Source organism: Grammomys surdaster, unplaced genomic scaffold, assembly GCF_004785775.1.
Source record: "Grammomys surdaster isolate TR1022 unplaced genomic scaffold, NIH_TR_1.0 64, whole genome shotgun sequence".
Taxonomy (NCBI): Eukaryota; Metazoa; Chordata; class Mammalia; order Rodentia; family Muridae; genus Grammomys; species Grammomys surdaster.
In genome coordinates, this window is record NW_021604566.1 from 4,872,119 (window position 1) to 4,884,009 (window position 11,891).

Here is an 11,891-nt window from a genome sequence, read left to right on the forward strand (position 1 = left end):
TCAATCTAAAACATCATTTTTTTAAAAGATATACAAATGGCCTTGGTGAGAATTTCTAGATAATGGTTTTCAGAGCTATGTAGGAAATCTCACCAGGATATTTAATAAATGTTTATTAGCACCTGTATACAAGGCACAAAGCAGGACATAAGAGTTCCAAGTCTAACCACATGTGAAAGGCTCATTAGCCTAACGAAGGGTCAGAGTAACACCCCCAAAGCATAACCATTCCCTCAAGAGACATGAAATGCAAGCCAAGGGAAGGCAATTTGACAGTCAGGAAACCCATTTAATTCCAATGGGTGAGAACGCTTGCAGACAATTCTCCTATGAAATAAGCTTTTTTTCCTAGTCACCTTCTAGAATGTAGAAGATAATAAGTCTTAGCCAGATTCCTAATATCTGAGGATGTACATTATAAATAGAGCTCTAGCCTATGACCTCTGCAGTCATTAAGGGCTCCAGAGTGGCTTCAGTTCAATGACAGTTGAACACCAACTTCGGAATGTATAGCAGGGGTCACTATGACAGAAGTTTTCTTCCCCCTGTGTCTTCTCTGACGTTGAATAAGGTATGAAGGTCGGGTGAAGCCTTTTCCACAGGTTTGGCACTCAAAGGGCTTCTCACCAGTATGTACTTTTTGGTGTTCAATAAGGCATGTAATCCTACTGAAACTTCTCTCACAATTATTGCATTGATAAGACACAGGAGTTTCAATATTTTCCCAATGGCTTTCCACCCTACTCTGACTTTCCCAGTAAGGTTCTGGAAGAAAAAAATCCTTATCCCCAGTATGGGTCCTCTGATGTCTCAGGAGATGTGAGCTACGCCTAAAGGCTTTGGGACACATGTTGCACTGGTATAGATTCTCCCCAGTGTGAATTCTGTGATGTTCAAGGAGGCTGCAGCTCTGAGTGAAGGTTTTTCCACAGTCATCACACTCGTAGGGCTTTTCCCCAGTGTGGGTTCTCTGGTGCTTGATGAGATCTGAGCTGTGACTGAAGGCCTTACCACATTCTTCACGCTCATATGGCTTCTCACCAATGTGAACTCTCTGATGAATAATGAGAGCTGAGCTTCCAATGAAGGGTTTCCACACTCCTCACAATCATAGGGTTTCAATTCAGTGTGGATTCTTTTGTGTTTACTTAGGCCTGAACTCTGAGTAAAGCTCTTCCCACCTTCACGGCAATAGAACCGCCTGTTTCCCGTGGCATTCTTCTGTGCTGTCTGTAACTTGCCTTCCCGCTCACTGGTTTCTGCACCTGTAGGAATCTGGACAGTGTCTTCACCCAGGAAGCACACTGTCTGCTCAGGCTTTTGTTCCATGTATTCCTCAGCTGGAGGCAAGTCCCTAACCTTAGTCTGCATGTCCTGATCCAGGGAAACCAGGCTGCCAGCGTTCCCCTGCATTTCATTTTTTTGTAAAGGTTCATCTGGGATGAATCCTGCTCTGTCCACCTCGGGGAAAGGACATCTTCCATTTTCAGCAACCCCTGCAACTCTGACGTGAGCCTGGTAGCTGTCACTCCATCTTCTCCATAGTGCCCCACCTGGGTGACTCTGACTTCTGAGGACAGGGATCCAAAAGACTCCTGCTTAAGCAGAGGCTCCATGGGCTCCATGGGCTACTTTCTGAGTTCTGAGATGATGTCAACCGTACTGCCTTGGAACAAACGAGTTCCTGCCCATCATCATCGTCTGGAATCTGTGGAGGTGTCTCATCCAGCTGCCTGTCCAAGTACTCCAGCAGTGCCACCACCTCCTCCCCGCTGTCGGGTGCTGCTCGAGCACCTAGGCCTGCAGTTCCCCTGGCAGGATGGTCAGGAACTGCTCCAGCACCAGCAGCTCCAGGATCTGCTCCTTGCTGTGCATGTCTGGCCGCAGCCACTGTCTCCAGAGCTCGCGAAGCCGGCTTACCGCCTGGCGGGGGCCCGGCTGCCTCTGGGTAGCGGAAAGCATGGAAGCGCTGGCGGGATCGGTCAGGCCGAGGACTGCCCAGCCAACTGGCCTCCTCTGCCAAGGGGGAGGCCTCTTCTTGTTCCACCTTTATGACCAGTAGCTCCATCTGGTCCTCTGCAGAGTGTGAGTCCAGGGTTGTGCTTTCCCTTGATTCTCTAGCCATCCCGAACCAACCAGTTCTCCCGTTTCACTGTAGCTGTGAGCTGTATTTCCGCGATCGCAGCCCAGCTCATTCTTTTTATGAATTCTAGAAATTTTTTTTTTTGATTTTTCGAGACAGGGTTTCTCTGTGTAGCCCTGGCTGTCCTGGAACTCACTCTGTAGACCAGGCTGGCCTCGAACTCAGAAATCCGCCTGCCTCTGCCTCCCAAGTGCTGGGATTAAAGGCGTGCGCCACCACCGCCCGGCTCTAGAAATTTTTTAAGAGCTCTCTCTATCTCTGTCATTACACACACACACACACACACACAAAGAGAGAGTATGTAATTATATTGCATTCAATTGTAATACATGTATAAGAATACATATAATCTACATGTATATAAATAGTACATAATTATATTATATACAATCATAATCCATGATAACAAACTATTGTATATAAATGTATAATATCAATCCTTTTTTATAACTAAAATAAGCTGCTTTTTTCCATGCAATGCTTCCTCAAAATTGTTTGCTGTCAGACTCATCTGTAAACATACTGCTGTCTGAGAATTAAGTAGAATCATGTTGCGGGTAACAAAGCTTGAGCCAGGGACAGAAACAGCACCATGTACCCTACCATTAGCATGGAACAGAAAAATTCCTATGGCCTCATGTGCCACAGCTGCCATAAAGTCTAAGTGCAGCATATTGTCACCGTGTCAGTAGTGGTGCTAGTATGAAGAAGAAATCCACTACCGCCAGTGCTACGATTGTCTTACACAGGTACAGTTATGTACAATATGAACTGCCACCACTGGTTCCTGTATTTCCCTGTAGCTTCTCTGTGCTTCTCCAGCTTATATAAAAAGTGGATGTGAAACATCCTCAGGTAGGTCTTCAGCATGCATTACAGAGTCTCATGTTATCAAAGGGAACAGAAAGCTCTCTGCATGTTCCTGTCTGCAAGACCTTCCAGAAGGATTAAATGTGGTGGTGTATGGGATGGGATAGTAGAGGGAGGAATATGGAGGTGGATAACTGACGCTAAAGGCCTTTTTAAAAATTCATATGAAACCTTACTACTCTAGAAGTATTTGTATAAAAATATGCATATACCTATATAAAAAGAGTCTGAATTCTTTATCCAGATATTACATACTAACACATTAAAAATCCCAGTCCCACGAGTTATCTCTTTTTGATTTGCTGGCCAGTAGGGCTCCATAGTCCCCAGACCATTGCAAACAATTGCCATTCCTGTTTCTTATCCTTTAGATCTTGACAGTAAGACACTGTCCCTGAAGACACCACATACTTGAGTCATAGGACATGGAGAAATCCAGCTGACCCTGACCTACAGAATTCATATTTACTGGCTAGTTTTCATAGTGCTGGAAGGTCCTATGCACACTACTACATGAGAAAAATAATCAGTGCTCGAGATCTAGGCCATGAGCTAGTCAGGCTTTGGACTACTATTTTTACTATACGAATCTCAGCAGTTGCTAAGACAGCAAGTTTGTGGTCTAGAAGCAAGAGGTCAAACATCCTAGGCTCTAAATTTGTGCAAGAACATTCTGATGATTATTTAACTCAATACAATCACCATGAACACATGTTTCCCAAGAGCCCACAGGAGAGTTTTAGGATGGACCACATGATTTCTATCCACCCCTGGCCTTGGCAATCTAAATGGAACCCGTGATGTATTTGCACAGATGTTAAGGGAAAAACAGTGTACTCTCATTCGTCATGACAATTTTACTAACCATTTTCTAAGTGCAAACTGTCTAGATACCAGGTCTCCTGCCACACACTAAGAATGGACCTTGGTGTTGCTGATCTTGCTGCTGCTACCTCCTGTCACTATTTACTGATCATCTATTTTGTGCCAGGTGGTATGTTAAACATCTGTACACAAAATCTCATCTCATTCTCAGCTCTATGTGGTGTATCCTAAGGTTCTTGTTCCATTTATGGGAATCCGAGAAGTTACAGTTAAATAAGGAACTACAATTTTACCCAGCCAATCAAAGAATGGAAACACCAGTAACAACTTCTCTGCATCAGGGTGCAAGGCAACCAAATAATGTGGCTCAGAAGTTCAGCAGGCCTCTGCTGGGAACCCAGAAGCTGCAGGACAGAGTTAGCAGGTCCCCACTGGCCTTCCCTTCTAGACCCTTCACTCATGTAAGTCTTATCACAAATGATGTCTACAAAGGCCTAAAGGTGCTAAATGGAGGAATCAGAGATATTCCACGGTAACAGAAACTTCTTATTGTCCAAAATCTTTCATGATTTCTTTTGATTGTGTGTCTCCCAAACCACAAATTCTCAAGGTCATCACAGTCCCTACAGAGTTTGGGGGAGGACCCTGCAAGGGAGAGGGCGTCATCTGTCCATGGTATGCATCCTTTGATAAATGTTTAGTGTCTGGTTTTGTTCTCTAGTGGATACAGAAGGTTGTGGAATCATGGCAGTACAATGAGCAAAACAGCTCTTCTGCATGTTCTCCAAACTGAAAGGAATCTGTTGTTACTTCAACTCAGAGACCCAGAGCTGAACCAGCTCACCCAGGGCTGCAAAAGGCCTTTCTAAAACTGTTTCTAAGTTTGAAAAAGCCATATAACTAAAAACTTTATTCAATGAGTGGAGTACTTTTCTAGGGTTAATAAGAAAAAACTTAATTGTATAAATTTTATAATTGAATTTGTGCATACTTTCTTCTGTGGTAATAGAGTAATTTTTTCAATCATCCTCAGAAAGAAATTGGATGTATGCAACCAAGACAAAGACCATTTTGATACAACACACATCTGTGGCTACTGAATGCCTGTTTTGAATTACATTTAAATTGCCTGGAGAACATTTGGCAAATGGAAAATTTTAACTTGGTTTAAGCTTTTCCATGGACAATTTAGGTTTTGTATTGTTATTGTTATATCTGTGCTTCTGCTTTCAAATCTTTTCAACCAGCATGGAAAGAGGAAAAACATTGTGCTAAAGGCTTTTTAATGACATAGTAACTCCTCTTGACAAGTTGTGGATCTGTTCCACTATCTCGTCTGCCAAAAAAGAAATATCTTCCAGGAGGATAATATGTGCTTAATCATGAAAACCTTCGGCTTTGAAAGCTTCAAATGATGGAATCAGCACGAGAAACAAGGACTCTTTACCAGAGTCAGATGTTGTCTTTTGATTATCTTGCAGTAACATCTGTGGTAATAATACTTTCTGGAAACCACTGTTGGTGTTCTCAAAGAGCTTTACCAAGTTTGCCTGGTTTATCTTGTAAGAAAAGAAACTGTGATTGAACTAAGTATGGCATGGCGTTTTCACACTAAGCCCCTTGCTCTTTATCTGTACTTCCCAGTGGAAGCTCAGGGTCAGCTCTCTGAGTTATAAGGCACAACAGTTGTCTAACTATTGTTCAGTCTGCCCTCAACATCTGTGCATTCTGTACATGTCCTTTTGTCCAACTATTGATTAAAATATTTATTAAAAACACATTTGTAATGAAAATTCATTAACTGCTTCTTTTCATTTCTTCCTAAGCCAGTTAGTACAGCTATTATGTGATACTTGTATTATTGCAGGTATTATAAGTCGTGGAGATGCTTTAAAATAAACAGGAGGATGTGAGTTTGTGATTTACACATGCTGTACCATTTTGCATTGGAGACCTGAGCACTTGGATGTTTAGGTATCCTTAGAGCACAACCCTACAGATACGAAGGACCAACTACACTCTCCTTGGAAGTGTCCTTCCTTTCAACTTCAGAGAGCAGTCAGACCAGTAACGACATCCTTACATAATTACAATCAATAGACGATGTAAGAATTTTAAAAATGTATCCAATTAGAATAAATGTACTATCCTGCCTTGAGAGAAGGCTGTGCCACAATTTTTCTATCCCAGTTTTAGGAATTTTTGCGAGTGAGAACTCAGATCACATAGATCTCATCCTCTTTTGGGTCCAGATCAGGGGTAGCACAGATACCTGTTAGTCTGGCAATAAACAGCTCCTGGGAGGAAATGCTAATGTTCTGGCTTAAGCTCATTATGAAGTACCCCTTCGTCCTCCCTGGGGCAGAGTTTCATGCTGTGCAGTTGGTATTTGTTAAAACACCACCAGTGATATCATGTCATGACAGACAGTAAAATACAAGGGCATAACAACTATGATTGTAGCAGAGGTGGTTGCTCATTGAAGATGTGAGTGGAGACTGTGATACAGATGTTAAAGCATCACAGGTTTGAAGTTTGTTTGTATTTCTGCTCATCAAACTGATGGCAGGTATACAGTTTCTGACACAATGAGTCAGGAAGATATGAAAGAAAAAAATTCTGAGAATTTTTCATATTGTGGCTTTAACAGTTTTTGTTCTTACCCCATTGCACCTTCCATAACAAAAAACCAAGATGGGATGTTCATTGCAGAATAGAGAACAAGCATTTGTCTTTGCAGAACCACTAAATAGTTTGTTATTCATGGTCTAAATTGTCCCAAGGAAACAGAAAAGACTATCCTATATCTTAAATGAAATATTACTAACTGGATCAGATTCAGAGGATTTAATTTTCACAAGGGTATGCTTCATAAGTTTTTATTTTATTTTATTTATTTAGTTAGTTAGTTTATATCCTGATTGCAGCTTCCTCCCTCCTCTCCTCTCAGTCTCATCCCTAGATCTCCCTTCAGTACCCCTTCTCTTCTCCTCAGAGAAGGGGAAGCCCCACTTGCCCCTTGCATACACCAGCCCTGGTCACCCAGTCCCATCAGGACTAAGCACATCCTCTCCCACTGAGGTACAACCAGGCAGTCCATCCAATTAGGGGAAGGAAATTCAATGGCAAGAAACAGAGTCAGAGTCAGCCCCAACTCCAATTGTTAGTGGATCCACATGAAGACCAAGCTGCACATCTACTACAAATGTGGAGGGGGCCTAGATCCAGCCCCTACATATTCTTTGGTTGGCAGTTTAGTCTGTGTGAGCCGCCATGGGCCCAGGTTAGTTGACTCTGTAGGTCTTTTTGTGAAAGAAGGGGTCTCCTTGACCCCTGTGGCACCCTTAATTATGTACCCAACTCTTCCACAAAACTCCCAGACTATCATTAACAGTGTCAAGGGCTTGGTACTCTCACATGGGATGGGTCTCAAGTTGGGCCAGTCATTGGTAGGCCGTTTCCTCAGTCTCTGCTCCATTTTTATTTTGGCACATTTTATAGGGAGGACAAATTTCGTGTTGAAGGATCTGTGGGTGGGTTTATGTCCCCCTCCCTCCTTTGGGAGTCCCACTTGGCTACAAGAGGTGGCCACTTTAGTCTCCATATCCCCTGCTGGTAGGAATCTCAGCTAGCATCACCTCCATAGTCTCCCGGAGACCCTCCAGTCCCACTCTCCAGCTAATTCCAGAGATGCTCATAACCAATTTCAATTCTCACTGCCACACCTCTCCCCCACCACATACGCACATGCCTGATCACCATCCCTGTTCCCCTCCTTTGAGGAACAATCAAATTGATTTCCAAAGTGCTTGCACAGGTTTGCACTCCCACCACCGATGGAGGAGCATTCCCCATGCTCCACATCCTCGCCAGCATATGCTTCACTTGGGTTTTTTATTGTAGCCATTCTGATGAGAGTAAGATGGAATCTCAGAGTCATTTTGATTTGTATTTCCCTGATGACTAAGAACACTGAACATTTTTAAAGTACTTCTTGGACATTAGAGATTCCTATGTTAAGAATTCTCTGTTTGGGGCTGGTGAGATGGCTCAGTGGTTAAGAGCACTGACTGCTCTTCCAGAGGTCATGAGTTCAAATCCCAGCAACCACATGGTGGCTCACAACCATCAGTAATGATATCTGATGCCCTCTTGTGGGGTGTCTGAAGACAGCTACAGTGTACTTACATATAATAAATAAATAAAAAAAAATTTAAAAAAAAAAAAGAATTCTCTGTTTGGCTCTCTATACTCCATTTTTAACTGGGTTATATGGTTTGTTGGTGTCTAATTTCTTGAGTTCTTTATATACTTTGGATTACTCCTTTGGTGGATATATGGTTGATAAATATATTTTCCAAGTCTGTAGACTGACATTTTGCCTGAGCTATTGGTTTTTTGTTCAGGAAAAATTTGTCTCCTAGGTCAATGTGTTCAAGAAAGTTTCTCATTTTCTCTTCTATTATATTTAGGGTTAGTTTTATGTTAAGGTATTTGATCCATTTTGACTTGAATTTTTTGAAAGGTTATAGATGTGGGTCTATTTGCATTCTTCTATACACAGACATACAGTGAGGCCAGCACCATTTGTTGAAGATGCTTTCTTTTGACATTGTATGGTTTAGCTTCTTTGTCAAATGTAAAGTGTCCATAGGTATGTGGGTTTATTTCTGAGTCTTCTATTCAGTTCCACTGATCAATCTGTATGTTGCTATACCAATACCATACAGTTTTTATTACTATTGCTCTGTAGTTTACCTTAAAATCTGGAGATGAGCCGGGCAGTGGTGGCGCACGCCTTTAATCCCAGCACTTGGGAGGCAGAAACAGGTAGATTTATAAATTCGAGGCCAGCCTGGTCTACAGAGTGAGTTCCAGGACAGCCAGGGCTACACAGAGAAACCCTGTCTATCTGGAGATGATACCTTCGGTTCTTTTATTGTACAGGATTGCCTTAGCTATCTTGAGTTGTTTGTTTGTCTGTTTGTTTTTTCCTTATGAAGCTGAGAATTGCTCTTCCAAGGTCTATAAAGAATTATGTTGGAATTTTGGTGAGAATTGCATTAAATCTGTAAATCGCTTTTAGCAAGATGGACATTTTTCCTATGTGAATCCTACTTATCCATGAGCATGGGAGGTCTTTCTGTCTTCTGATGTCTTTCTCAGTTTCCTTCTTCAGATACTTGAAGTTCTTGTCATACAGGTCTTTTGCTGGCTTGGTTAGAGTTTCACCAAGCTATTTTATATTATTTGTAGCTATTTGAAAGGGTGTTGCTTCTCTAATATCTTTTTCAGCCTGTTTATCATTTGTGGGGAAAAAAAGCTGGATTTGATTTTTTTGGTTTTGTTTGTTTGTTTCAGTTAATTTTATATCCAGCCACTTTGCTAAAGGTGCTTCTCAGCTGTAAGAGTTCTCTGGTAGGACTTTTGAAATAACTTAGGTATAGTCTCATATCATCTGTAAATAGCAATACTTTGACTAATTTTTTGCAATTTGTATTCCCTTGACCTCCTTTCATTGTCTTATTGCACTAGCTATACCTTCAAATACCATGCTGAATAGACAGGGAGAGAGTGGGCAGCTTTGTCTTGTCCCTGATTTTAATGGAACTGCTTTAAGCATCTCTCCATCTAATTTGATGTTGGCTACTGGGTTGCTATATATTGTGTTTATTGTGTTTAGGTATACACCTTGTAACCCTGATTTCTCCAAGAATTTTACGATGGAGTGTTGGATTTTGTCAAAGCATTTTTCAGTATCTGATGAGATGATCATGTAGGTTTTTTTTTCTTTCAGTGTGTTTATATTGTGGATTATATTGATGGATTTTCATATATTCAACCACCCCTGCATCCCTGGGATAAAGGCTACATGTTTGTGGTGAATGATCATTTTGATGTGTTCTTGGATTCAGTTTCTGAATATTTTATTAAGTATTTTTTCATCCATGATCATAAGGGAAGTTGGTCTGAAATTCTCTTTCATTTTTCAGTCTTTGTGTGGTTTAGGTATCGGTGTGAATGTGGCTTCATAGAATGAGTTTGGCAGTGTCCTTTTTGTCTCTATTTTGTGGAACAGTTTGAGGAGTATTAGTTTAGCCCTTCTTTGCAAATCTGATAGAATTTTGTACTAAAACCATCTGTCCAAGGAGTTTCTTTAAGATTTTCCTATTTCCTAGAGTACAGGCTTTTTACATAAGACCTAATGATTCTTTGAATTTCCTCAGTGTCTGTTGATAAGTCTCCCTTTTCATTTCTGATTTTGTTAATTTGGATACTGTCTCTCTGTCTTTTAGTTAGTTTGGCTGAGGATTTGTTGTGGCAGGAATTTTTCCTGCCCATTGTATTTGCAGTGGAGCTCGGTGATTGGGCAGTAGAAGAGTTAAGTGGAGCTGGGAGTTGGAAAGAGAAAGGAAAGAGGAAGGAGAGGAGGAAAAGGAAAGGAGAAGGAGAAGGAAGCAAGATGGAGGAAGACATGCGTGTCTCTAGGAATCTCGGGTAGTTATTCATATCAAAGGATTAGATATTGAGTTAACAATTCTGATGTGTGGGCATTTTGTGTATTGAGCATTTGCTAATATATAAATTTTTAAAATAATCTTAAACATTAAGAGTCTCATTTCTACCAGGTACTAGAATTGTACCTAATTGTACCTAATATAACCTAATTGGTTATATCTACCAAATGGGGGGTGGTAGTTATTCCATGGGTTTTGGGGCATGGACTCCTTGAAGCTGATTGGTGGAAGCAGCCTCTATGCTAATGTCTTGTGGTCCCGGGCCAGCCCTCTTGGCCAGCTGTTGCCACAGCTAGAGTGAGAACATGGCAGTGACCTGGGAGCTAGTGAGCCAGTGCCCCTAATTTTCCAATACTTCCAATACAGTTTGTCTATCTTGTTGATTTCCTCAAAGAAATAGATCTTGGTTTTGTTGATTCTTTCTGTTGTTCTCTTTGTTTCTAACTGATTTCAGACAGGAGTTTAATTATTTTCTGCTATCTATTCCTCTTGGGTATGTTTGCTTCTTTCTGTTCTAGACTTTTCAGGTGTACTTTTAAATCATTAATTTGAAAACTCCAATTTCTTTAGGGAGGCACTGAGTGATATGACCTTTCCTGTTAGCACCATTTTCACTATGTCCCATAACTTTGAGTATGTTGTGCCTTCATTTTCACTGATGTCTAGAAAGTCTTTAATTTTATTATTTCTTCCTTGCACCAGTGGCCATTAAGTATACAGACTTAGTCAGTTTCACTGAGTTTGTAGGCTTTCTGTTGTTTCTGTTTTTGTTGAAGTCCACTTTAATCCATGGCAGTCTGATAAGATTCGAGGAGTTATTTCAGTTTTCTTAAATCTATTAAGCTTTGTTTTGTGAGCAGTTTTATGTTTAATTTCGGAGAAGGTTCTATGAGGTGCTGAGAAGAAAGTATAACCTTTCATGTTTGGGTAAAATATTCTGTAGATGTCTGTTAGGTCCATTTGAGTCAAAATGTCTGTTAGTTTCATTGGTGAGAGTGGGTTGCTGAATTCTCCAACTACTAATGTATGGGGTTCAATGTGTGACTGAAGTTTTAGTAATGTTTCTGTTACAAATGTGTGTGCCCTTGCGTTTGGGGTATAGATGTTCAGAATTGAGATGCATGTTGGTTAATTTTTCTCCTTTGATGAGTATGAAGTGTCCTTCCCCATCTCTTTTAATTAATTTGGGTTGAAAGTTTATTTATTAGATATTAGAATGGTTCCTCCAGCTTGCTTCTTAGATCCATTTGCTTGGAAAATTTCTTTTTAGCCCTTTACACTGGGGTAATATCTTTGTTGCTTAGATATGCTTCTTATATACAGCAGAATGAGGGATTCTGTTTTTGCATCCATTTTGTTAGCCAATGTCTTTTTACTGGGGAATTGAGTTAATTGATGTTTTTAAGTACCAATGATTGTTTTTTCCTGTTATTTTGATGTTAGTGGTGTCTCTCTCTCTCTCTCTCTCTCTCTCTCTCTCTCTCTCTCTCTCTCTCGTGTGTGTGTGTGTGTTTCCCGTATTTCATTTTTTCTTG

General features: G+C 40.9%; 1 pseudogene; it reads right to left on the minus strand.

Annotated features, from left to right (window-relative positions):
* Positions 1–472: 472 nt before the first annotated feature.
* On the minus strand, positions 473–2,125 carry LOC114623866 (annotated as a pseudogene).
* Between the last annotated feature and the right edge of the window lie 9,766 nt (positions 2,126–11,891).